Below are 6006 nucleotides of genomic sequence, written 5' to 3' on the forward strand. Positions count from 1 at the left end.
GTGTCCACGACTGCGCGATGCCATCGGCCGATGGCATCGCCCGATGCCATCGGCCGATGGCGTCGGCCGATGGCATCGCCCTGGCATCGCCTGGTGTGTCCGGCCCTTAACAACCGCCTAGCTAGCAAATTATGCTGCATCAGTAAAAAGCTCTGTGATTTCGAACATTTTTTGACTTTGTCATATCAGCATGGAACATAAACATTGACAATTAACATTGAAACAGCGAGATTGTTAACCATGATAAGGCATGCCGGCCGCTAATTTATTTTTCACAACACAGTTTGACCACAGACCAGGATATTTGCTTATTTAGCATATATGTCATGTGATGTTTTCAATAATGCTGAATAGCCGAGCTCGTAGAACCCAGGCGTTACGTCTAGAAGGTCGCTGGTTAAATCACTGACACTGCATGGTTTGAGTCCCATCTGGCATCTGTTTATTTTTTATTTTTTATATTTTTTTGGTTAGGTTAGGATTAGGGTTAGGGTTAGGGTTAGGAAAACAACTGTTTTTCACAACAGTTTTTTTCCTAACCCTAACCCTATTCCTAACCTAACCGGTAACCCTAATAGTAATAACCTATAATGACGTCGACGAACGAGTGGCATAGTCGAACTGTGTTGTGAAAAATAAATTCGCATAACGGCCACCGTGACCATGGGCCATGGTAGCCACAAGTTCCCATCTCGCTTAACACTACGTGGCGAGAGGCCCCTCCTCCGTCGTGTAACAGTCGGAGAGCCTGGTCGGTTTAGGGCCATGGTAGCTCTAGTACTATAGCCCGCGTTCATTAACTCAATAACTGCCGCAGGCCTAGAGCTAGGGCCATATATGGCATGCCATAACGTACGTAGGGCCAGGCCTACCACTACCAGTACCACTACCAGGCTACCTTTCCCGCGCCGCTCAAATAATGCGCGGCAATATCAGAATTTCTATAAATTGATGATTACTTGCTAAAACACTACAAGTTTCGTCAAAAATACCTTAATTTAAACTATTTAATCCCATAAACTTGATAAAGAAGCACAGTGTGATCATGAATGACAAAAAATTGTGTTGACATTACATCCTCTTCACTCGCCAGGCGGCGAGACCTACGCTCACGAGGAGTCGAGGATGTTGTTCGGTCGTATGGTTCCTGCGGTTGAGCAGGCCGGCAGTCCTATTTGGAACAAATTTATACAGGATTGACAGGCATATTTGTGTTAAATTAATTTTGAAACCCAAAGTGTACCAATACACTATCTTCTCTGAGGCTGCAAAGACAAGCCGTGCCTGAGTAGCAAGTGGGATCTATCCGACCACGCTGCAGTAAGTACAGTGTGTAGAGTTGTTGATTCATGTAGGCAGCCATGTTTTCCTTCGTAAGCATCACGTGGATTATACTGTACTGTGTACATACCATCGATGGCTAAGTTTAATCGGTGTTACTGTTAGTGTTGCTGTTGTCATTCGATGGCATTATTATTGCACGCTATTCAAATGCAAATTATACTTATATCGCCATAAAATCCATATCAGTGTAATAACTAATAACTATGTGACAGAAATTGACTCACTCATATTCGGTTTCCCACATCACGTCACACGTGTATCAAAGTCATTTTTTTATCGTTTCTTGGACTTCCTGACATTCGGCAGTACAGTGTCCTCGCGTTAACACTAACAATGACATTGCAGTTTCAGTGCTTTAATATACAGAAATATTAGTTTAAATCTTACTTTTATTGGCTAGTACAGCCAGAGGCCTGAGAGGGGTTGTACACATGAATCATGATATATATAATATAGATTATACAAGTTATACTTATAGTGTAGCGGTTCAATCTTGCGACTATATTACTAGCCTGTGACCGTATCTCTACCGTATTCGTCAGTTGTGTCTAGGGGTTTATGATGTGTCATCGCCGCACGTTAAACCCACCTACAAATTAGTCAATGATAGAGAGTAGAAACAATGAGTTCTCGGTAACGGAAGAGATATATCTTTAGTAAACTATTAACAACGTACAAGAAACAACAGTATTTACTCTTAGATCGAACTCAGCTAGGTTACTTACTATATCCCTTAGTCTTCCAAATAGAACTGTCATTTAGCTTCACCAAATCGAAGTTATCGAACCTTATTCTCTCTAACTATTTATTTACGCTACCACTCCTCAAATCGAACTCCTCTTTTCCCCCTGATTTACGCTCTATTTATATTATTTTTGGCAATGGTAAAGTGCAAACACAATCAGCTGTTCGGTTCTAGCTATGACGTTGATGTCACCAACCATCATTAGAATGACGTTCATATGACGATGACGTATGCAAACATGGACGAGCTCAATTCGGACGATGGACGACCAGTGGAAATAATATAAATACTTTATAAAAAATAAAATAAATACTTTAAAAGTCTCCCCTTTAGGAGTCATCCTCCTCTTGTTTTGGATATTTTGACGAATCATCAGGGTTTCTTCTGAGGGAAAATTAGACAAAGGAGGTAATGGCCAGTTTGGGAAAAAAATGTGCACGAGGGATTCAAAGGCACGCATGGGGACGCTGCAGGCGGACGGAGGAGGGAGAGGGGGAACTCCCCCTTTCGCTGGGGGGGGGAGGAAGTTTCCCCCAGCAAAATTGTAAAAATTTGAATGTCTTAAACTGCATTTGGGGCACCCTGACAACGATGATGTTAAATTTGACAACGCGGTGTACCACTGTGCCTCTTATGTATAAGAAAACCGGGTCATGATGCTCGCATCTTGTGTTATTGTGCAGAATCATGTCTTGCAGTGCAGAATAAGTTCATGACCATGTGGTTTTTTCATAATATATTATTTATATGTGGTCAACCGTTGTAATATGCATATACTCGTAAGTTTTCTCATAGAGCTCTGTGATGCATTTCTGTCAACGCTATTCTCGTAACATTAACATTAGGCGTCAGTGCTGTCTTGGCATTGATTAGCATTAACTTTGCGATGTGTCTGCCAACGCCCCCCAGATATTTTTTTATCAAATTATTGATTTTAATTTGTATATTTTGGTTTACATTATTTACTAGACTTAATTATAATATAATATAATATATTAATATATATATTATTATTATTATATTATAAATTTGTATATATATACATGTGTGATTGGTTGAGACCCTGTCACCTGTCCATGCTGGGTTCTCCAATAGCACTTATAGCCTGGCGGCCCGCCAGGCTATCGTCGAGCCCCGCCATCCTAAAATGCACCCGCCACTCAAAATATCATAGCCGCCATGCTAAATATCATAGCCCCCGGACCCCCCTAGCACGCAAACCGCCTTCGGCGATTTGCAACTAGGACCGTAAAGGCAGCACCCCATGCTATAATGAAAAAGCTTGGAGAACCCTGCCATGGTTAAATAATTGTATTTACCTGTAAACACATGCTAAATTTTAATTGAAATCATTGATTGACGGATTTGAGTGACTGCGTGAGCTATTTTCAACTAATCAGCTCATTACAAATCTTAGATTGACTGTGTAATGTGTTTTCAGACGATCAGCGCATGTAAAATTATTGTGTCCCTAGGCAGCTGATGCTACAATGTGCAATGCTTTCTGAGAAAGGTTTAAAGAAATCAAGGTAGAAAAAACTACAGACTCAGTAAAGGTAGCATACTACACATATAATAAAAGAAATTGTTACCTTCAGGAATGCAGTCAATCATTGAGTATATTGGCCTAGAGGGGCCAATGTTCGCATTGACCTTCAGGCGTAGTGAATTGGTTGTAGCAGGTATATATTCTGGTGGATTGATCTTACCCAAATGCAATAAATATGTTTTGTTACCGTTTCACATATTGCTATATTTTTTCCTACCATATATATATACACACATACATCACACTTCACTCAGTGCATTGTATTATTTACTGGATCAAGAGCAAAGATTACTTATGTTTATAAAATGTACCATGCATCACCTACCGCTTAGATTTTGTCTATAATAAATCTTCTCAGGGGTTATATATGAGGTGTAATGAGTGACACTCCTAAGGTAGCCTGCAATGTTGAGATTGTTCATCTGACATTTTTGGCTACTGATGTCGGGATGTTTTGAGATAATCCAAGCTATATATAATTATTCAGATGTCTGCAGTTATAATGGACTGTACACCAGTAATTCCAACACAACTTAATTTATGTATGTTTACGTTTATGTGTTGTGTTGAAAGTAGCTGGTGTCCCCCAGTCCAGGACTGGTAACTTTTGAGCAGATCTGACTAATTGTAAATGGATTTTACTATCTAGGTTATATAGTATTGGAACCAATTTTGTTTTCGTAATTAGCTTTGTATCAGTGTCATCTTTGTGTCACTGTCAGTGCGTGCACGTGTTTGTGTGCGTGTGCACATGTATGTGCAAATTCGTCAGTGAGTATAACATACTGTTCTCGTTGTAAATATTCTGTAATATAGTGTACTATTCTTCTGGATTTTTTCGTTTGTTTTGTAATCCTGAAAATAAGGTAACATTTTTTAGTAGGTACATGACGTATAACACTGTAATATCCAGAAAATTGTCGTATCCGGCAACCCTCTGATCTTGGAGTTGTCGGATATCACAGCGTTTACTGTATGTGCCAGTGCGTCTGCGTATTTACACGTGCGCAGCCTGCTTTGGGGTGGTTATGAGCGTGTGAAATGGACTGATGGCGCGCCACACTAGATCATTTAACTTTATGCATACAATACATGATGTGCTATACTGCATAGAAGAGGAATGTGGAAATACTCATGCTATTCTCCATGGGAATTTAGTCAGGGAAGTTTTTTTTGCATACGTTTCATTATAAATCTGGCCTTGTACATTTCGTTACGTGAAAGTTGTGTCCACTGTAGAAGTGTGTACAGCCTAAAATAGCTGCATTTCCACAGCAAAGCCTAGCTAGTCTCGTCTGGTACTATATTTAAGTCACATTTGCGGGTATAGGAATGTTTATCAACTCTGCTCTGCGTGTCTTGACCATGTATTGTTAGTAATCTTCATAGCTACCTTTGCTGATTCACAGTTCATGCAGTAGGTAATTTTGCACACGGTGTATGAGCGGTGTACAGGGGTGTGGCAGAATTATATCAAGAGTACATAATACCGTATTATAATATTAGCTCTTGATTATATATATGTAAATCACTGGAAATAATGAATAGTGATCAATATATACTGTATTCCCCATTTAATACCAGTATATAATTGGAGATGTTCCTGAGGAAATTTTCCCGTAATGTTGTAGAACCCACGATGTAAATTAATATAATGTGTGTGTATGCCATAAGTGCATACCAACATAGGTGCGACCAAAGTGTAACATAAGTGCGACCAAATGTTACGATGCTGGCAGGGGCGCATGTGTCTGTGAATGAGTGAGCACACCCACCTCACATAACTGACACGGTATTCCCCAATCAGAGTGCAAGCCATCTTACCATCTGGAGCCCTGCAGGCATGATCACTGTAAGGCCTGCGGAGGAATCAATAATTCAGTCACATGGTCTACTACAGTAGTATTGAGCAGTGCAAGCGATATCAAATAATGTATGTTATTTGATTTACGCAAGTATGACTACAGAGGTTTGTTTTCACATGCATGTTAATTATGATTATATTATTTGTTAGGCCTCATTGAATTATGCCCATTGGTATGGCATGTATTTTGTTTCATAATTCGATTTTTTGTTTTATGGTTGATTTTATCACATTTAACATTCACGGATCGAATGCTTCGATTCACGGATCGAATGATTCGATTCACGAATCGAATGATTCGATTCACGGATCGAATGATTCGATTCACGGATCGAATGATTCGATTCACGGATCGAATGATTCGATTCACGGATCGAATGATTCAATTCACGGATCGAAATAGAGGAAGAGGGACGAGGTATATGAGGAGGGGAGAAGGTGGTACAGGAGGAAAGAGAGAAGGTAGAGGACGAGAGAGAAGGTAGTGAGGGGAGGAGGAGGGGA

At 40.1% G+C, this 6006-nt stretch overlaps 1 protein-coding gene across 1 annotated transcript in view; it reads left to right on the forward strand.

Moving 5' to 3' along the window:
- The first annotated feature begins 1113 nt into the window (after nt 1–1113).
- The window catches only part of LOC106810562 (la-related protein 4-like), a 71810-nt gene continuing 66917 nt past the window's right edge, over nt 1114–6006 (forward strand). Inside the window, exon 1 of the mRNA XM_014813983.1 lies at nt 1114–1320. The gene's annotated coding sequence lies outside the window, so the exon portion shown is untranslated. The remainder of the gene's footprint in view (nt 1321–6006) is intronic.

This window comes from Priapulus caudatus, unplaced genomic scaffold, assembly GCF_000485595.1.
Source record: "Priapulus caudatus unplaced genomic scaffold, Priapulus_caudatus-5.0.1 Scaffold17, whole genome shotgun sequence".
Classification (NCBI taxonomy): domain Eukaryota; kingdom Metazoa; phylum Priapulida; class Priapulimorpha; order Priapulimorphida; family Priapulidae; genus Priapulus; species Priapulus caudatus.